A 24,446-nucleotide genomic window follows, 5' to 3' on the forward strand; every position below is an offset into this window, starting at 1 on the left:
ACCCCATGCCTCCTGACACGCCCCCTAGATGCCCCTCTGCATACTCCCATGCCTCCTCACACGCCCCCTGGATGCCCCCCTGCATACCCCATGCCTCCTCACACGCCCCCTGGATGCCCCCCTGCATACCCCATACCTCCTCACACGCCCCCTGGATGCCCCCCTGCCTCCTCACACGCCCCCTGGATGCCCCCCTGCATACCCCATGCCTCCTCACACGCCCCCTGGATGCCCCCCTGCATACCCCATGCCTCCTCACACGCCCCCTGGATGCCCCCCTGCATACCCCATGCCTCCTCACACGCCCCCTGGATGCCCCCCTGCATACCCCATGCCTCCTCACACGCCCCCTGGATGCCCCCCTGCATACCCCATGCCTCCTCACACGGCCCCTGGATGCCCCCCTACATACCCCTTGCCTGGATGCCCCCCTGCATACCCCATACCTCCTCACACGCCCCCTGGATGCCCCCCTGCATACCCCATACCTCCTCACACGCCCCCTGGATGCCCCCCTGCATACCCCATGCCTCCTCACACGCCCCCTGCATACCCCATGCCTCCTCACACGCCCCTGGATGGCTCTACTACATTCTTGCACGTGGTGTCCCCGCCTCAGCCCATTAGAGCTCAGGGTCAGTCCTCACAGTAGCCGCTGAGCACAGCTCCTCAGCAGAGTCCCACACAGCTCAGCGCAGGGATCTCTCCACACAGGAGCCACTGCCCCCCCCTCACTGCTGTCCCGGCACAATGCGGCTGCGCGCCCTGATGAGGCCCCGCCCCTTCCGGTGACGTCACATTTCACAGAATCGCTCCTCCCCCTCAAGAATTCAACTCTACTCTGGACGCGACTGTGGCGTGGATCTCTGCGAGTGGCGGTGAGTGGAGACTCAGCCTTACTGAGCGCGGGGGACATTAACCCCTTCAGCACTGAGGAGACTCTCGGGGTCTTTGTTGCCACTTTATACAAATCATTCTGTTTCCTGTTAGGCTGAGTTCACACGTTGCATTTTTTTCGCGTTTCCGTGGCGGTTTTAACTGTGAAAAATAAGCATCCCATGCATTCCTATGGGATTCCGCAATGCTGTGCTAATGCTGCGGTTTTTACCGCAGCGGAATCGCTTCGCGGTAAAAACCGCAGCATGCTCATTAATTTGCGGAATCGCGGCGATCCCGCACCCATAGGAATGCATTGTTCCGCTTCCCGCATGTGGCTGTGCACACCATGCGGAAAGTAAGCAGAACAATTGCGGATGGTACCCACGGTCCGGAGGAGAGGAGACTGTCCTCCGGGCTCTGGGTACCATATCCCTGTAAAAAATAGAATTTAAAATAAAAAATATTGTTATTCTTACCTTCCGACGTCCCGCACAGCATTCCCGCCTCTCCACGCTCCGGTCCCAGTAGTCCTTTGCGAAAATGCTCGCGATGACGTCCGTTCTCGCGGGATTGCGAAGTCTCGCGGTCATTCACGCGACGTCATCGCGGGCATTTTCGCAAAGGATTACTGGGACCGGATGCGCGGGACGTCGGAGGGTAAGAATAACACCATTTTTTATTTTTTTTTTACATTCTATCTTTTACTACTGATGCTGCATAGGCGGCCTCAATAGTAAAAAGTTGGTCACACTCGTCAAACACTATGTTTGACGAGTGTGACCAACCTGTCAATCAGTTCTCCAAGCGATGCTACAGATCGCTTGGAGAACGCTAGCATTCTGCAAGCTAATTACGCTTGCAAAATGCTAGTTTTTCCGCGGGAAAATCGCGGGAATTTAAAATGCGATTTTCCCGCGGACTGGAATTCCGGAATTCTCGCGGTAATTTCCACGAGAGTTCCGGTACGTGTGCACTTAGCCTAATAGACACATAGGACCCAACTATGGGAGACAGGAGGAGACGGATCATAGAACAGGGCACCTTTCTTACCCCACACAGTGTAATGTTCCCACAGTACCACCATCCCCCCACACACAGTATAATGTGCCCACAGTACCACTATCCCACCACACACAGTATAATGTTCCCACAGTACCACCATCTCACCACACAGTGTAATGTTCCCACAGTACCACCATCCCACCACACACAGTATAATGTTCCCACAGTACCACCATCTCACCACACAGTGTAATGTTCCCACAGTACCACCATCCCACCACACACAGTATAATGTTCCCACAGTACCACCATCCCACCACACACAGTATAATGTTCCCACAGTACCACCATCCCACCACACACAGTATAATGTTCCCACAGTACCACCATCCCACCACACACAGTATAATGTTCCCACAGTACCACCATCCCACCACACACAGTATAATGTTCCCACAGTACCACCATCCCCCCACACACAGTATAATGTTCCCACAGTACCACCATCCCCCCACACACAGTATAATGTTCCCACAGTACCACCATCCCACCACACACAGTATAATGTTCCCACAGTACCACAATTCCACCACACACAGTATAATGTTCCCACAGTACCACCATCCCACCACACACAGTATAATGTTCCCACAGTACCACCATCCCACCACACACAGTATAATGTTCCCACAGTACCACCATCCCCCCACACACAGTATAATGTTCCCACAGGACCACCATCCCCCCACACACAGTATAATGTTCCCACAGTACCACCATCCCCCACACACAGTATAATATTCCCACAGTACCTCCATCCCCCACACACAGTATAATATTCCCACAGTACCACCATCCCACCACACACAGTATAATGTTCCCACATTACCACCATCCCACCGCACACAGTATAATGTTCCCACAGTACCACCATCCCACCACACACAGTATAATGTTTCCACAGTACAACCATCCCACCACACACAGTATAATGTTCCCACAGTACCACCATCCCTCCACACACAGTATAATGTTCCCACAGTACCACCATCCCACCACACACAGTATAATGTTCCCACAGTACCACCATCCCCCCACACACAGTATAATGTTCCCACAGGACCACCATCCCCCCACACACAGTATAATGTTCCCACAGTACCACCATCCCCCACACACAGTATAATATTCCCACAGTACCTCCATCCCCCACACACAGTATAATGTTCCCACAGTACCACCATCCCACCACACACAGTATAATGTTCCCACATTACCACCATCCCACCGCACACAGTATAATGTTCCCACAGTACCACCATCCCACCACACACAGTATAATGTTCCCACAGTACCACCATCCCACCACACACAGTATAATGTTCCCACAGTACCACCATCCCTCCACACACAGTATAATGTTCCCACAGTACCACCATCCCACCACACACAGTATAATGTTCCCACAGTACCTCCATCCCACCACACACAATATAATGTTCTCACAGTACCACCTTCTCACCACACAGTATAATGTTCTCACAGTATCACCATCCCACCACACACAGTATAATGTTCCCACAGTACCACCATCCCCCACACACAGTATAATGTTCCCACAGTACCACCATCCCACCACACACAGTATAATGTTCCCACAGTACCACCATCCCACCACACACAGTATAATGTTCCCAAAGTACCACCATCCCACCACACACAGTATAATGTTCCCACAGTACCACCATCCCACCACACACAGTATAATGTTCCCACAGTACCACCATCTCACCACACATAGTATAATGTTCTCACAGTACCACCATCCCACCACACACAGTATAATGTTCCCACAGTACGACCATCCCACCACACACAGTATAATGTTCCCACAGTACCACCATCCCACCACACACAGTATAATGTTCCCACAGTATCACCGTCCCACCACACACAGTATAATATTCCCACAGTACCACCATCCCACCACACACAGTATAATGTTCCCACAGTACCACCATCCCACCACACACAGTATAATATTCCCACAGTACCACCATCCCACCACACACAGTATAATGTTCCCACAGTACCACCATCCCACCACACACAGTATAATGTTCCCACAGTACCACCATCTCACCACACACAGTATAATGTTCCCACAGTACCACCATCCCACAACACACAGTATAATGTTCCCACAGTACCACCATCCCACCACACACAGTATAATGTTCCCACAGTACCACCATCCCACCACACACAGTATAATGTTCCCACAGTATCACCATCCCACCACACACAGTATAATGTTCCCACTGTACCACCATCCCACCACACACAGTATAATGTTCCCACAGTACCACCATCCCACCACACACAGTATAATGTTCCCACAGTACCACCATCCCACCACACACAGTATAATGTTCCCACAGTACCACCATCCCACCACACACAGTATAATGTTCCCACAGTGCCACCATCCCACCACACACAGTATAATGTTCCCACAGTACCACCATCTCCCCACACAGTATAATGTTCCCACAGTACCACCATTCTACCACACGTAGTATAATGTTCCCACAGTACCATCATCCCCCCACACACAGTATAATGTTCCCACAGTACCACCATCCCACCACACACAGTATAATGTTCCCACAGTACCACCATCCCACCACACACAGTATAATGTTCCAACAGTACCACCATCTCACCACACACAGTATAATGTTCCCACAGTACCACCATCCCTCCACACACAGTATAATGTTCCCACAGTATCACCATCCCACCACACACAGTATAATGTTCCCACAGTACCACCATCCCACCACACACAGTATAATGTTCCCACAGTATCACCATCCCACCACACACAGTATAATGTTCCCACAGTACCACCATCCCACCACACACAGTATAATGTTCCCACAGTACCACCATCTTGTGACGAACAGCCCACGGCCGTTCGTCCACTTACGGAGGCGACTAACGGGGTTCCCGCTGCCACCAAAACGTGACGGACAGCGGACCCTGTGTCACCACTATGTCACAGTCCCACCACTGACTCGAGTTTATCAGCGGACGGAGGGACGAGACACACTGCCGGCACACGGCTATCACAGGCACCGTTGGGGCTTATCTTAGTTATCCCACCACTGGCACCATGTGACCAAAAATATCCAGCAAGCTAATCTCGCTCTACAATTTGCCGCAGGGGAAGTTTAATTTGGATGCCCCACCACTGCTATCAATCTTCCAAGTACTGCGGGGATTTATGTATATCCCACTTTCTCAGTTCCACTTTGGAACTCGCAGCTCTCCGGCGCCCCCCTTACCCTCAGGTCAGTCAGGGAACTGCACCTAGGATAATTGGTCGCCGGACGGGCTGCCTGTTGTGAACCGGCAATCAGGCTTCTGCAGTAAGGGAATTATTAATGCTGTGGCCGCAGCCCCTCATTCAGCAATATAAGACCCTTCTAGACTGCCAGCAAGCCGCAATAGCCGTACACAACGCGCTGCCACCAGTCACGGTTACTTAATTCACAGTGTTAAATTAAGAGGGTCCGTGGCAAACCCCTTGAATTAGTAGCGATTATCTATCAAAGGCGTATAGTTCGATTCTTAGAGCATGGAGACAGATCTAAATAATTATTTCATTTATTTTCCGAAAGAGGACAGTGATTACAGATAAAAGTTGCTATAAAATTGAGAAGTAAAATATGTACAGTACAGGTATAAAATAAAAGTGGAGAAAACAAAGAGATCACACTCACAGTTCCATATTGTTGTTAGGCATCCCATGTGGTTTTAAGGGGGGTGGAGGCGGAGCTGCGCGTCTCCACTTATCTGAGTTCTTGTCAGCACGGACTCTGCAGCTGTTCTGAGCTGGTTCTGCCAGGGAATGCCTTATAGACTTTCCTATGTGACATCACAGAGAGGTGCATTCTGGGTTGATCCCACCTCTCTTATCCAAGTTATGTTTTGGCAACAAAACTTAGATTAGCTATAACTTTATGGGAGAAACTGGTATGGACTCATCAGTGGTATCATGTTTCCCAGCATAATGAGCCTATCAAGAAAACATCAAACATCTATGCGATATGACCGTCCATTTGGGCGGAAATCCTATCTCAGGTTCTGGACAGGGTAGAACTTCGAAAGATACGCGGTATCTAAGCTGGGACCGCTCAGGTTACAAAAATATGATTTCCATATCTCTACTTGGTACGGTTTTCGCAGGGCAGGCTCTTAAAGGGTTACCTCTAACCTTTATTTCAAACAAAGAGTTTTCCTTTCCCGCACTTTTTTTTCCTCTTTCAGCTGAGGCTGAGAGAAGCCAAATGGGGTGACAGGAAATTGGTTTATGGCACTCGGGGGAAGGGAAGCTGCTGTAGTGTGCAATGTAACTGAGACACTGGCAGGCAGCTTCTCAAAGAAAATGGAGGGTTTGTTAGCACATTGCAACAGAAAACATATCTTGCAGACATTGTACATCACACCTCCCCCCTTAAGAGGGCGCTAATGAGGCATTACCTCTCGGTAATCGGCCATGCGCACCTCAGCGGGTTCGCCCCGGCGGGACAACCCATCGGCATTGCCGTTTTCACTGCCCTTCCTGTGTTTTACAGTAAAATCGTACTGTTGAAGGGCAAGGCTCCAGCGGAGCAATCTTCCATTGGTTCCGGACACTGTGTGCAACCAGCTCAGAGGGTTGTGGTCAGTTACCACCGTGAAGGCACGCCCGTACAGGTAGGGCTGCAAACGCTGCAGTGCCCACACCATGGCCAGACACTCCTTCTCGATGGTCGAGTATGCCACTTCCCTCTGCAAAAGTTTCCGGCTCAGATACAACACGGGGTGCTCTTGGTCCCCCGAATCGACCTGGCTAAGCACAGCACCGAGGCCAAACTCGCTGGCGTCGGTCCTTTTTAGGCACGAGGACTACAGGTGAAGCCCACGCGCTTTTTGACCGTCGAATCACCCCCAGCCTTAACATCTCATCGATCTCTTGGCGCATGACTTGTTGCACCGTTTCAGAGATCCGATAAGGTGTTCGCCGTAATGGGGCGTGATTCCCGGTGTCCACCTCATGAACCGCTAACTCCGTCCTCCCAGGACGGTTGGTGAACACGGGCCGGAAGAGTTCCAGGGTGGCCATCAACTGCAACCGCTGGGACACGGTGAGCGAACCACTTATCTCCATGTCCTCAATGGACCCATTGGCCTTGGCCTGGGCCAGCATGTCCAGGAGGGGATCTTCCTCCCCATCCTCTGGCAGATTGCAGACCGGTAGGACGCAAGCTTCACGTTCGTAGTGCGCCTTCAGCATGTTGACGTGAAAGGCCTTGCGCCTACCCCGAGCATGGTCAAGCGTGACCACGTAGGTGACCGGGTTGAGCTGTTGGTGGACGACGTATGGGCCTTCCCAGGCTGCCTGAAGCTTATCCGTTGGTACAGGGACCAGCGCCCACACCTTTTGACCCACCTGGTAGGTCCGCTCCCGGGCGTTCTGGTCGTACCAGCGCTTCTGGTCAGCCTGAGCCTGCGTCATGTTGTCATGCACCAACTGCGTCAAGGTCTGCATCTTGTCACGGAAGCGCATGACATAATCCACGATGGACACTTCTGTGGGGTTTGGCTCATCTTCCCAGGCTTCTCTTATCAACCCAAGGGGTCCCCGGACTCGCCTGCCATACAGGAGCTCGAAGGGGGAGAACCCGGTCGAGGCCTGTGGAACTTCTCTGTAAGCGAACAGCAGGTGTGGGAGGTACCGCTCCCAGTCGCGCCCTTGGGTCTCAACCAGTATGCGGAGCATCTGTTTGAGGGTACCGTTGAAACGTTCACACAAACCATTAGTCTGTGGGTGATACGGACTCGATACCAGCTGCGTCACCTGCATTTTCTCACAGAGAGCCTCCATTAGGCGAGACATGAATTGGGGCCCTTGATCGGTAAGCATCTCCCTGGGAAATCCTACTCTTGAAAAGATGGTCACCAGTGCGTCAGCCACCTTATCTGACCTGGTTGAAGACAGAGCTACTGCCTCTGGGTACCGGGTAGCGTAGTCTACCACGGTGAGAATGTATCGCTTTCCGGAGCTGCTGGGGACGGACAGCGGTCCTACAATGTCCACCGCAATTCTCTGGAAAGGCTCCTCTATCACCGGCAAAGGAATAAGGGGAGCCTTAAGAGCAGGCCCCGCCTTACCCACTTTTTGACAGGTGGCGCAGGAGCGGCAGTAGTGTGTTACATCTGTCCCCATCTTGGGCCAATAGAAGTGTTGAGACAGCCGTGCCTTTGTTTTGCTGATCCCCAAGTGTCCAGCGAGTGGAATCTCATGGGCAATCCGCAACAACTCGGTTCTGAACTGATAGGGGACGACCAGCTGTCTTTCCCTCAACCACTCCTTTTTAGGATCTCCGGGTACTGTCTCCCGGTACAACCTTCCTCGTTCCCAGAACACCCTCTCCTTATCAGACTTGGAGGTGGGCGTCTCGGCGAGACCTCTCAATTTCTCCAGGCTGGCATCTGAGTGCAGAGCAGCCTGGAACTCCATGCTGGAGGCTGCCAGAAGTGACGTCAGGGTCCCCTCTTTACTGGGACCCTCTGGAACCAGCTCTGGGTTCACCTCTGGTTCAGTCTCTCCTATAGCAGCAGAGGGTCCAGAAGACAGTGCGTTACCTGCGATCTGGGCACTCTGACTGCGTGTGACAGCTGCTATGTATGCTGTCTCCCTGGGGATTTCTACAGACCCACCAGCCGGTGCTGGCTTGGGCTCTACCTCCCCATCCACCCCCAACACTTCAGGAGCAGTGCTACTTATGGGCCAGTTACCTTCCTCGGTGGCACTGGTCAGCTGCATGGCATTACCTTCCTCATGGTCCCCATGCACCTCCCCATTTCCTTGAGCACCGTTGCTTACTCCTGCCAGGGGTTCCTCAGCCGTCTCACTCCGCAGAGTGACGGGGCTGAGCACTTCGGTACCTGTGGACACATCTACCGCTTCAAAGAAAGGGTTAACGGGTTCAGTCGGCACAGATACATCAACATCATCATCATCCTTCCTAGGAGAAGAATGGTTATCAGTTTGCTTTGGTACATTCACATCAACATCAGCATCATACCTGGGGAAGGAATGGTTGTTAGTTGCATCATTACTCATCAAGGCATTAGCAGGTAACACATTCAGTTTCCCCTCAACAAACTCTTCATCATCAGGGTTAACGTTACCCTTATTATCAGTTTGGGGAAGGGTGTCAGGGACGTAGTATGCAACCATCCGTCCCAAGTCAGTCCCCAATAAAACATCAGTGGGCAGGTTTTCAGACACTCCCACCTCCCTCAACCCGCTCCCGGCACCCCAGTCAAGAAAAACTCATGCCACTGGCAAGGGACAACGGGTGCCTCCAATCCCGGTGACAGTCAGGGTTTTCCCCTCAACAAACTCTTCAGGGGCCGCCAGTCCAGGACGGATGAGGGTTCGTTCAGCCCCGGTGTCCTTGAGGCCTGTAGCAAGACGGGCCCCCACCTGAACAGGTTGAACGTTGTCGTCAGCCCTCCCAACCACACCTCCCACCAAAAGAACAGAGGCGTTGGGCCCGGGGGCCTTGGCTGGGGGGTTCTTCGGCCTATTCGGACAGGCGTAAAAGAAGTGACCAGGCCGCTGGCAGTGGTGACACAGGCGACTGTCAGTAGCCGGCCTGTTGTTGGCAACAGGGACAGGGCCTCCGGAGGGACGGCTAGCTGGGGCATTGGGGTTGGTTGCTGGCTTACCCCCTTTCCAGCTGGTGGCGACTGGCCTCCGCGTCTCGGACTTCCGGTTGGCCTCGTAGTTGTCGGCGATCTGCGCCGCTTTGTCCGCGTTCGTTGGTTCGCGGTCCAGGATGAACTGTCGGACCTCAGCTGGGCAGAGATGCAGGAACTGGTCTTTGATCATCAGGTCCCGTAGCTGCTCAAAGGTTTCAACGGACAGTCCATGGATCCACTGGTCAAAGTGGGTCCTGAGTCCTTGCACCACATCACTGTAGCTATCGTGTGGGCCACGTTGGAGGTGCCGGAGCTTCTTTCGGTATACCTCAGGTGTCAGCCGGTATTTGGCGATCAGCGCCTGCTTTATGGCGTCATAGTCGTCATCGGCTACTGGCGGAAGAGAAGCAAATGCCTCCAGGGCTTTGCCTTTTAGCCCTGGGGTCAAGTACCTTGCCCATTGGTCTCTAGGCAGCTGGTACTGTCTGCAGGCTTTCTCAAAGGCTCGCAGAAACGTGTCCAAGTCCCCGTCCTTTTCCATCACGGGAAAATGCTCTGTCCGGGGTTTAGGAGTCTGGACGCTGCTGGGCTCACTGGTTCGGGCTGTGGGGGCATTCCCACCCCGCTGGAGTACCTCCAGTTCATGGGCCCTCTGCGCCTGGCGCTCGGCTCTCTCAGCCTCTGCTCGGCGCTCACGTTCGGCTTGGGCCTCCTGCCGATATTGCTGGATCAGCCTCACCCGCCCATCACTGTCTTCGGCGGAGGAGTTCGTCCAAGGCCATTTGCAGATAGGGGTCCACCCCGTTCTGGTTGAATGTGGGGCCAGCGCTCAGGAGTTGAGCCTCTGCTGCAGCCCCATTGCCACTTGAGCCCGCTTCTGCATTCGCTGGGCTCTGGTCGTTTTCCCGTTGCACCAGAGCCGCGATCATTTGGGCTTTGTTTTTGTTCGTGGTGTCGATCCGCCACACCCCGCAGAGGGCAATAAGAGATGCCTTGTTATGCTGCTTATACCACTCTGCTCCCATCGTAGCCATGGTTGCCAAATAAAAGACAGAAAAGAAAAACGGAGAAAAAGGGAGGGAATACTTGCAAGTACACACTAATGTCTCAGGACTAGTAACCACTGAGTCTGTTCTCCAAAACCTATGATGCAGGATTCCCGCAGGAACCGTGCAGGTTTTTAGTGAGAGGAATGATTGCTCAAACCAAATCACTAATGCTCTAGGATTATCCCACCGCTCTGCCACCAATATGTGACGAACAGCCCACGGCCGTTCGTCCACTTACGGAGGCGACTAACGGGGGTCCCGCTGCCACCAAAACGCGACGGACAGCGACGGACAGCGGACCCTGTGTCACCACTATGTCACAGTCCCACCACTGACACGGGTGTATCAGCGGACGGAGGGACGAGACACACTGCCGGCACACGGCTATCACAGGCACCGTTGGGGCTTATTTTAGTTATCCCACCACTGGCACCATGTGACCAAAAATATCCAGCAAGCTAATCTCGCTCTACAATTTGCCGCAGGAGGAGTTTAATTTGGATGCCCCACCACTGCTATCAATCTTCCAAGTACTGCGGGGATTTATGTATATCCCACTTTCTCAGTTCCACTTTGGAACTCGCAGCTCTCCGGCGCCCCCCTTACCCTCAGGTCAGTCAGGGAACGGCACCTAGGATAATTGGTCGCCGGACGGGCTGCCTGTTGTGAACCGGCAATCAGGCTTCTGCAGTAAGGGAATTATTAATGCTGTGGCCGCAGCCCCTCATTCAGCAATATAAGACCCTTCTAGACTGCCAGCAAGCCGCAATAGCCGTACACAACGCGCTGCCACCAGTCACGGTTACTTAATTCACAGTGTTAAATTAAGAGGGTCCGTGGCAAACCCCTTGAATTAGTAGCGATTATCTACCAAAGGCGTATAGTTCGATTCTTAGAGCATGGAGACAGATCTAAATAATTATTTCATTTATTTTCCGAAAGAGGACAGTGATTACAGATAAAAGTTGCTATAAAATTGAGACCTAAAATATGTACAGTACAGGTATAAAATAAAAGTGGAGAAAACAAAGAGATTACACTCACAGTTCCATATTGTTGTTAGGCATCCCATGTGGTTTTAAGGGGGGTGGAGGCGGAGCTGCGCGTCTCCACTCATCTGAGTTCTTGTCAGCACGGACTCTGCAGCTGTTCTGAGCTGGTTCTGCCAGGGAATGCCTTATAGACTTTCCTATGTGACATCACAGAGAGGTGCATTCTGGGTTGATCCCACCTCTCTTATCCAAGTTATGTTTTGGCTACAAAACTTAGATTAGCTATAACTTTATGGGAGAAGCTGGTATGAACTCATCAGTGGTATCATGTTTCCCAGCATAATGAGCCTATCAAGAAAACATCAAACATCTATGCGATATGACCGTCCATTTGGGCGGAAATCCTATCTCAGGTTCTGGACAGGGTAGAACTTCGAAAGATACGCAGTATCGAAGCTGGGACCGCTCAGGTTGCAAAAATATGATTTCCATATCTCTACTTGGTACGGTTTTCGCAGGGCAGGCTCTTAAAGGGTTACCTCTAACCTTTATTTCAAACAAAGAGTTTTCCTTTCCCGCAGTTTTTTTTCCTCTTTCAGCTGAGACTGAGAGAAGCCAAATGGGGTGACAGGAAATTGGTTTATGGCACTCGGGGGAAGGGAAGCTGCTGTAGTGTGCAATGTAACTGAGACACTGGCAGGCAGCTTCTCAAAGAAAATGGAGGGTTTGTTAGCACATTGCAACAGAAAACATATCTTGCAGACATTGTACATCACACATCTCACCACACACAGTGTAATGTTCCCACAGTACCACCATCCCACCACACACAGTATAATGTTCCCACAGTACCACCATCCCACCACACACAGTATAATGTTCCCACAGTACCACCATCCCACCACACACATTATAATGTTCCCACAGTACCACCATCCCACCACACACAGTATAATGTTCCCACAGTACCACCATCCCACCACACACAGTATAATGTTCCCACAGTACCACCATCCCACCACACACAGTATAATGTTCCCACAGTACCACCATCCCACCACACACAGTATAATGTTCCCACAGTACCACCATCCCCCCCACACACAGTATAATGTTCCCACAGTACCACCATCCCACCACACACAGTATAATGTTCCCACAGTACCACCATCCCACCACACACAGTATAATGTTCCCACAGTACCAACATCCCACCACACACACTATAATGTTACCACAGTATCACCATCTCCCCACACACAGTATAATGTTCCCACAGTACCACCATCCCACCACACACAGTATAATGTTCCCACAGTACCACCATCCCCCCACACACAGTATAATGTTCCCACAGTACCCCCATCCCACCACACACAGTATAATGTTCCCACAGTACCACCATCCCACCACACACAGTATAATGTTCCCACAGTACCACCATCCCACCACACACAGTATAATGTTCCCACAGTACCACCATCCCACCACACACAGTATAATGTTCCCACAGTACCACCATCCCAACACACACAGTATAATGTTCCCACAGTACCAGCATCCCACCACACACAGTATAATGTTCCCACAGTACCACCATCCCCCCACACACAGTATAATGTTCCCACAGTACCAGCATCCCCCACACACAGTATAATGTTCCCACAGTACCAGCATCCCACCACACACAGTATAATGTTCCCACAGTACCACCATCCCACCACACACAGTGTAATGTTCCCACAGTATCACCATCCCCCCACACACAGTGTAATGTTCCCACAGTATCACCATCCCACCACACACAGTATAATGTTCCCACAGTACCACCATCCCACCACACAGTATAATGTTCCCACAGTACCAGCATCCCACCACACACAGTATAATGTTCCCACAGTACCACCATCCCACCACACACAGTGTAATGTTCCCACAGTATCACCATCCCCCCACACACAGTGTAATGTTCCCACAGTATCACCATCCCACCACACACAGTATAATGTTCCCACAGTACCACCATCCCACCTCACAGTGTAATGTTCCCACAGTACCACCATCCCACCACACACATTATAATGTTCCCACAGTACCACCATCCCACCACACACAGTATAATGTTCCCACAGTACCACCATCCCACCACACACAGTATAATGTTCCCACAGTACCACCATCCCACCACACACAGTATAATGTTCCCACAGTACCACCATCCCACCACACACAGTATAATGTTCCCACATTACCACCATCCCACCACACACAGTATAATGTTCTCACAGTACCACCACCCCACCACACACAGTATAATGTTCCCACAGTACCACCATCCCACCACACACAGTATAATGTTCCCACAGTACCACCATCCCACCACACACAGTATAATGTTCCCACAGTACCACCATCCCACCACACACATTATAATGTTCCCACAGTACGACCATCCCACCACACACAGTATAATGTTCCCACAGTACCACCATCCCACCACACACAGTATAATGTTCCCACCGTACCTCCATCCCACCACACACAATATAATGTTCCCACAGTACCACCATCCCACCACACACAGTATAATGTTCCCACAGTATCACCGTCGCCCCACACACAATGTATTGTTCCCACAGTGTCACCATCTCACCACACACAGTATAATGTTCCCACAGTATCACCATCCCCACACACAGTGTAATGTTCCCACAGTACCACCATCCCCCACACACAGTGTAATGTTCCCACAGTACCACCATCCCACCACACACAGTATAATGTTCCCACAGTACCACCATCCCACCACACACAGTGTAATGTTCCCACAGTACCACCATCCCACCAAACAGTATAATGTTCCCACAGTACCACCATCCCACCACACACAGTGTAATGTTCCCACAGTACCACCGTCTCACCACACACAGTGTAATGTTCCCACAGTACCACCATCCCCCCACACACAGTGTAATGTTCCCACAGTACCACCATCCCACCACACACAGTGTAATGTTCCCACAGTACCACCATCCCACCACACACAGTGTAATGTTCCCACAGTATCACCATCCCCCCACACACAGTGTAATGTTCCCACAGTATCACCATCCCACCACACACAGTATAATGTTCCCACAGTACCACCATCCCACCACACACAGTATAATGTTCCCACAGTACCACCATCCCACCACACACAGTATAATGTTCCCACAGTACCACCATCCCACCACACACAGTATAATGTTCCCACAGTACCACCATCCCACCACACACAGTATAATGTTCCCACAGTACCACCATCCCACCACACACAGTATAATGTTCCCACATTACCACCATCCCACCACACACAGTATAATGTTCTCACAGTACCACCACCCCACCACACACAGTATAATGTTCCCACAGTACCACCATCCCACCACACACAGTATAATGTTCCCACAGTACCACCATCCCACCACACACAGTATAATGTTCCCACAGTACCACCATCCCACCACACACATTATAATGTTCCCACACTACGACCATCCCACCACACACAGTATAATGTTCCCACAGTACCACCATCCCACCACACACAGTATAATGTTCCCACCGTACCTCCATCCCACCACACACAATATAATGTTCCCACAGTACCACCATCCCACCACACACAGTATAATGTTCCCACAGTATCACCGTCGCCCCACACACAATGTATTGTTCCCACAGTGTCACCATCTCACCACACACAGTATAATGTTCCCACAGTATCACCATCCCCACACACAGTGTAATGTTCCCACAGTACCACCATCCCCCACACACAGTGTAATGTTCCCACAGTACCACCATCCCACCACACACAGTATAATGTTCCCACAGTACCACCATCCCACCACACACAGTGTAATGTTCCCACAGTACCACCGTCTCACCACACACAGTGTAATGTTCCCACAGTACCACCATCCCCCCACACACAGTGTAATGTTCCCACAGTACCACCATCCCACCACACACAGTGTAATGTTCCCACAGTACCACCATCCCACCACACACAGTGTAATGTTCCCACAGTATCACCATCCCCCCACACACAGTGTAATGTTCCCACAGTATCACCATCCCACCACACACTGTATAATGTTCCCACAGTACCACCATCCCACCACACAGTATAATGTTCCCACAGTACCAGCATCCCACCACACACAGTATAATGTTCCCACAGTACCACCATCCCACCATACACAGTGTAATGTTCCCACAGTATCACCATCCCCCCACACACAGTGTAATTTTCCCACAGTATCACCATCCCACCACACACAGTATAATGTTCCCACAGTACCACCATCCCACCTCACAGTATAATGTTCCCACAGTACCACCATCCCACCACACACATTATAATGTTCCCACAGTACCACCATCCCACCACACACAGTATAATGTTCCCACAGTACCACCATCCCACCACACACAGTATAATGTTCCCACAGTACCACCATCCCACCACACACATTATAATGTTCCCACAGTACCACCATCCCACCACACACAGTATAATGTTCCCACAGTACCACCATCCCACCACACACAGTATAATGTTCCCACAGTACCACCATCCCACCACACAGTATAATGTTCCCACAGTACCACCATCCCACCACACACAGTATAATGTTCCCACAGTACCACCATCCCCCCACACACAGTATAATGTTCCCACAGTACCACCATCCCACCACACACAGTATAATGTTCCCACAGTACCACCATCCCACCACACACAGTATAATGTTCCCACAGTACCAACATCCCACCACACACACTATAATGTTACCACAGTATCACCATCTCCCCACACACAGTTTAATGTTCCCACAGTACCACCATCCCACCACACACAGTATAATGTTCCCACAGTACCACCATCCCCCCACACACAGTATAATGTTCCCACAGTACCCCCATCCCACCACACACAGTATAATGTTCCCACAGTACCACCATCCCACCACACACAGTATAATGTTCCCACAGTACCACCATCCCACCACACACAGTATAATGTTCCCACAGTACCACCATCCCACCACACACAGTATAATGTTCCCACAGTACCACCATCCCAACACACACAGTATAATGTTCCCACAGTACCAGCATCCCACCACACACAGTATAATGTTCCCACAGTACCACCATCCCCCCACACACAGTATAATGTTCCCACAGTACCAGCATCCCCCACACACAGTATAATGTTCCCACAGTACCAGCATCCCACCACACACAGTGTAATGTTCCCACAGTACCACCATCCCACCACACACAGTGTAATGTTCCCACAGTATCACCATCCCTCCACACACAGTGTAATGTTCCCACAGTATCACCATCCCACCACACACAGTATAATGTTCCCACAGTACCACCATCCCACCACACAGTATAATGTTCCCACAGTACCAGCATCCCACCACACACAGTATAATGTTCCCACAGTACCACCATCCCACCACACACAGTGTAATGTTCCCACAGTATCACCATCCCCCCACACACAGTGTAATGTTCCCACAGTATCACCATCCCACCACACACAGTATAATGTTCCCACAGTACCACCATCCCACCTCACAGTATAATGTTCCCACAGTACCACCATCCCACCACACACATTATAATGTTCCCACAGTACCACCATCCCACCACACACAGTATAATGTTCCCACAGTACCACCATCCCACCACACACAGTATAATGTTCCCACAGTACCACCATCCCACCACACACAGTATAATGTTCCCACAGTACCACCATCCCACCACACACAGTATAATGTTCCCACAGTACCACCATCCCACCACACACAGTATAATGTTCCCACATTACCACCATCCCACCACACACAGTATAATGTTCTCACAGTACCACCACCCCACCACACACAGTATAATGTTCCCACAGTACCACCATCCCACCACACACAGTATAATGTTCCCACAGTACCACCATCCCACCACACACAGTATAATGTTCCCACAGTACCACCATCCCACCACACACATTATAATGTTCCCACAGTACGACCATCCCACCACACACAGTATAATGTTCCCACAGTACCACCATCCCACCACACACAGTATAATGTTCCCACCGTACCTCCATCCCACCACACACAATATAATGTTCCCACAGTACCACCATCCCACCACACACAGTATAATGTTCCCACAGTATCACCGTCGCCCCACACACAATGTATTGTTCCCACAGTGTCACCATCTCACCACACACAGTATAATGTTCCCACAGTATCACCATCCCCACACACAGTGTAATGTTCCCACAGTACCACCATCCCCCACACACAGTGTAATGTTCCCACAGTACCACCATCCCACCACACACAGTATAATGTTCCCACAGTACCACCATCCCACCACACACAGTGTAATGTTCCCACAGTACCACCATCCCACCAAACAGTATAATGTTCCCACAGTACCACCATCCCACCACACACAGTGTAATGTTCCCACAGTACCACCGTCTCACCACACACAGTGTAATGTTCCCACAGTACCACCATCCCCCCACACACAGTGTAATGTTCCCACAGTACCACCATCCCACCACACACAGTGTAATGTTCCCACAGTACCACCATCCCACCACACACAGTGTAATGTTCCCACAGTATCACCATCCCCCCACACACAGTGTAATGTTCCCACAGTATCACCATCCCCCCACACACAGTGAAATGTTTCCACAGTATCACCATCTCACCACACACAGTATAATGTTCCCACAGTATCACCATCCGCCCACACAGTGTAATGTTCCCACAGTACCACCATCCCCCACACACAGTGTAATGTTCCCACAGTATCACCATCCCACCACACACAGTATAATGTTCCCACAGTACCACCATCCCCCCACACAGTGTAATGTTCCCACAGTATCACCATCTCACCACACACAGTGTAATGTTCCCACAGTACCACCATATCACCACACACAGTATAATGTTCCCACAGTATCACCATCCCCCCACACACAGTGTAATGTTCCCACAGTATCACCATCCCCCCACACACAGTGTAATGTTCCCACAGTACCACCATCCCCCCACACACAGTATAATGTGCCCACAGTACCACCATCCCCCCACACACAGTGTAATGTTCCCACAGTACCACCATCCCACCTCACACAGTGTAATGTTCCCACAGTACCACCATCCCACCACACACAGTATAATGTTCCCACAGTATCACCATCTCCCCACACACAGTATAATGTTCCCACAGTATCACATCCCCCCACACACAGTATAATGTTCCCACAGTATCACCATCCCACCACACACAGTATAATGTTCCCACAGTATCACCATCCCACCACACACAGTATAATGTTCCCACAGTATCACCATCCCACCACACACAGTATAATGTTCCCACAGTATCACCATCACACCACACACAGTGTAATGTTCCCACAGTATCACCATCACACCACACACAGTATAATGTTCCCACAGTACCACCATCCCACCACACACAGTATAATGTTCCCACAGTACCACCATCCCCCACACACAGTGTAATGTTCCCACAGTACCACCATCCCACCACACACAGTATAATGTTCCCACAGTACCACATCCCACCACACACAGTATAATGTTCCCACAGTACCACATCCCACCACACACAGTATAATGTTCCCACAGTACCACCTTCCCCCCACACACAATATAATGTTCCCACAGTACCACCATCCCCCCACACACAGTATAATGTGCCCACAGTACCACCATCCCCCCACACACAGTGTAATGTTCCCACAGTACCACCATCCCATCACACACAGTATAATGTTCCCACAGTATCACCATCCCCCATACACAGTGTAATGTTCCCACAGTATCACCATCTCACCACACACAGTGTAATGTTCCCACAGTACCACCATATCACCACACACAGTATAATGTTCCCACAGTATCACCATCCCCCCACACACAGTGTAATGTTCCCACAGTACCACCATCCCACCACACACACATTGTAATGTTCCCACAGTATCACCATCCCCCCCACACACAGTGTAATGTTCCCACATTATCACCATCCCCCCTCACACAGTGTAATTTTCCCACAGTATCACCATCCCCCCACACACAGTGTAATGTTTCCACAGTATCACCATCTCACCACACACTGTGTAATGTTCCCACAGTACCACCATCCCCCACACACAGTGTAATGTTCCCACATTATCACCATCCCACCACACACAGTATAATGTTCCCACAGTACCACCATCCCCCCACACACAGTGTAATGTTCCCACAGTATCACCATCACACCACACACAGTATAATGTACCCACAGTACAACCATCCCACCACACACAGTATAATGTTCCCACAGTACCACCATCCCCCACACACAGTGTAATGTTCCCACAGTACCACCTTCCCACCACACACAGTATAATGTTCCCACAGTACCACCATCCCACCACACACAGTATAATGTTCCCACAGTATCACCATCTCACCACACACAGTATAATGTTCCCACAGTACCACCTTCCCACCACACACAATATAATGTTCCCACAGTACCACCATCCCCCCACACACAGTATAATGTGCCCACAGTACCACCATCCCCCCACACACAGTGTAATGTTCCCACAGTACCACCATCCCACCACACACAGTGTTATGTTCCCACAGTACCACCATCCCACCACACACAGTATAATGTTCCCACAGTATCACCATCCCCCCACACACAGTGTAATGTTCCCACAGTATCACCATCTCACCACACAGTGTAATGTTCCCACAGTACCACCATATCACCACACACTGTATAATGTTCCTACAGTACCACCATCCCCCCACACACAGTGTAATGTTCCCACAGTACCACCATCCCACCACACAGTGTAATGTTCCCACAGTAGCACCATCCCCCCACACACAGTGTAATGTTCCCACAGTATCACTATCCCCCCACACACAGTGTAATGTTCCCACAGTATCACCATCCCCCCACACACAGTGTAATGTTTCCACAGTATCACCATCTCACCACACACAGTGTAATGTTCCCACAGTACCACCACATCACCACATACAGTATAATGTTCCCACAGTATCACCATCCCCCCACACACAGTGTAATGGTCCCACAGTATCACCATCCCCCCACACACAGTGTAATGTTCCCACAGTACCACCATCCCACCACACACAGTATAATGTTCCCACAGTATCACCATCTCACCACACACAGTAAAATGTTCCCACAGTACCACCTTCCCACCACGCACAATATAATGTTCCCGCAGTACCACCATCCCCCCACACACAGTATAATGTGCCCACAGTACCACCATCCCCCCACACAGTGTAATGTTCCCATAGTACCACCATCCCACCACACACAGTGTAATGTTCCCACAGTACCACCATCCCACACCACACAGTATAATGTTCCCACAGTATCACCATCCCCCCACACACAATGTAATATTCCCACAGTATCACCATCTCACCCCACACAGTGTAATGTTCCCACAGTACCACCATATCACCACACAGTATAATTTTCCTACAGTATCACCATCCCCCCACACACAGTGTAATGTTCCCACAGTACCACCATCCCACCACACACAGTGTAGTGTTCCCACAGTATCACCATCCCCCCACACACAGTGTAATGTTCCCACAGTATCACTTCCCCCACACACAGTGTAATGTTCCCACAGTATCACCATCCCCCCACACACAGTGTAATGTTTCCACAGTATCACCATCTCACCACACACAGTGTAATGTTCCCACAGTACCACCATATCACCACACACAGTATAATGTTCCCACAGTATCACCATCCCCCCACACACAGTGTAATGTTCCCACAGTATCACCATCCCCCCACACACAGTGTAATGTTCCCACAGTACCACCATCCCACCACACACAGTGTAATGTTCCCACAGTACCACCATCCCCCCACACACAGTATAATGTTCCCACAGTACCACCATCCCCCCACACACAGTGTAATGTTCCCACAGTACCACCATCCCACCACACACAGTGTAATATTCCCACAGTACCACCATCCCACCACACAGTATAATGTTTCCACAGTATCACCATCCCACCACACACAGTATAATGTTCCCACAGTATCACCATCACACCACACAGTATAGTGTTCCCACAGTATCACCATCACACCACACACAGTATAATGTTCCCACGGTACCACCATATCACCACACTCAGTATAATGTTCCCACAGTATCACCATCCCCCCACACACAGTGCAATGTTCCCACAGTATCACCATCCCCCCACACACAGTGTAATGTTCCCACAGTACCACCATATCACCACACACAGTATAATGTTCCCACAGTACCACCATATCACCACACACAGTATAATGTTCCCATAGTATCACCATCCCCCCACACACAGTATAATGTTCCCACAGTATCACCATCCCCCCACACACAGTGTAATGTTCCCACAGTATCACCATCTCACCACACAGTGTAATGTTCCCACAGTACCACCATATCACCACACACTGTATAATGTTCCTACAGTACCACCATCCCCCCACACACAGTGTAATGTTCCCACAGTATCACCATCCCACCACACACAGTGTAATGTTCCCACAGTAGCACCATCCCCCCACACACAGTGTAATGTTCCCACAGTATCACTATCCCCCCACACACAGTGTAATGTTCCCACAGTATCACCATCCCCCCACACACAGTGTAATGTTTCCACAGTATCACCATCTCACCACACACAGTGTAATGTTCCCACAGTACCACCACATCACCACATACAGTATAATGTTCCCACAGTATCACCATCCCCCCACACACAGTGTAATGGTCCCACAGTATCACCATCCCCCACACACAGTGTAATGTTCCCACAGTACCACCATCCCACCACACACAGTATAATGTTCCCACAGTATCACCATCTCACCACACACAGTAAAATGTTCCCACAGTACCACCTTCCCACCACACACAATATAATGTTCCCGCAGTACCACCATCCCCCCACACACAGTATAATGTGCCCACAGTACCACCATCCCACCACACACAGTGTAATGTTCCCACAGTACCACCATCCCACCACACACAGTATAATGTTCCCACAGTATCACCATCCCCCCACACACAGTGTAATGTTCCCACAGTATCACCATCTCACCCCACACAGTGTAATGTTCCCACAGTACCACCATATCACCACACAGTATAATTTTCCTACAGTATCACCATCCCCCCACACACAGTGTAATGTTCCCACAGTACCAACATCCCACCACACACAGTGTAATGTTCCCACAGTATCACCATCCCCCCACACACTGTGTAATGTTCCCACAGTATCGCTTCCCCCACACACAGTGTAATGTTCCCACAGTATCACCATCCCCCCACACACAGTGTAATGTTTCCACAGTATCACCATCTCACCACACACAGTGTAATGTTCCCACAGTACCACCATATCAACACACACAGTATAATGTTCCCACAGTATCACCATCCCCCCACACACAGTGTAATGTTCCCACAGTATCACCATCCCCCCACACACAGTGTAATGTTCCCACAGTACCACCATCCCACCACACACAGTGTAATGTTCCCACAGTACCACCATCCCCCCACAGACAGTATAATGTTCCCACAGTACCACCATCCCCCCACACACAGTGTAATGTTCCCACAGTACCACCATCCCACCACACACAGTGTAATGTTCCCACAGTACCACCATCCCACCACACAGTATAATGTTTCCACAGTATCACCATCCCACCACACACAGTATAATGTTCCCACAGTACCACCATCCCACCACACACAGTGTAATGTTCCCACAGTACCACCATCCCACCACACAGTATAATGTTTCCACAGTATCACCATCCCACCACACACAGTATAATGTTCCCACAGTATCACCATCACACCACACACAGTATAATGTTCCCACAGTATCACCATCACACCACACACAGTATAATGTTCCCACGGTACCACCATATCACCACACACAGTATAATGTTCCCACAGTATCACCATTCCCCCACACACAGTGTAATGTTCCCACAGTATCACCATCCCACCACACACAGTGTAATGTTCCCACAGTACCACCATATCACCACACACAGTATAATGTTCCCACAGTACCACCATATCACCACACACAGTATAATGTTCCCATAGTATCACCATCCCCCCACACACAGTATAATGTTCCCACAGTATCACCATCCCCCCACACACAGTGTAATGTTCCCACAGTATCACCATCCCCCCACACACAGTGTAATGTTCCCACAGTATCACCATCCCCCCACACACAGTATAATGTTCCCACAGTATCACCATCCCACTACACTCAGTATAATGTTCCCACAGTATCACCATCACACCACACAGTATAATGTTCCCACAGTATCACCATCCCACCACACACAGTATAATGTTCCCGCAGTATCACCATCACACCACACACAGTATAATGTTCCCACAGTATCACCATCACACCACACACAGTATAATGTTCCCACAGTACCACCATCCCACCACACACAGTATAATGTTCCCACAGTACCACCATCCCCCACACACAGTGTAATGTTCCCACAGTACCAC

The 24,446-nt window shown here is 50.5% G+C and overlaps 1 protein-coding gene across 6 annotated transcripts in view; it reads left to right on the top strand.

Moving 5' to 3' along the window:
- LOC141094207 (uncharacterized) overlaps window positions 1-24,446 on the top strand; it is a 258,337-nt gene that overhangs the window by 85,275 nt on the left and 148,616 nt on the right. The gene's annotated exons all lie outside the window — the stretch shown is intronic.

This window comes from Dendrobates tinctorius, unplaced genomic scaffold (genome assembly GCF_039654945.1).
Source record: "Dendrobates tinctorius isolate UK_male_01 unplaced genomic scaffold, ASM3965494v1 ptg000063l, whole genome shotgun sequence".
Classification (NCBI taxonomy): Eukaryota; Metazoa; Chordata; class Amphibia; order Anura; family Dendrobatidae; genus Dendrobates; species Dendrobates tinctorius.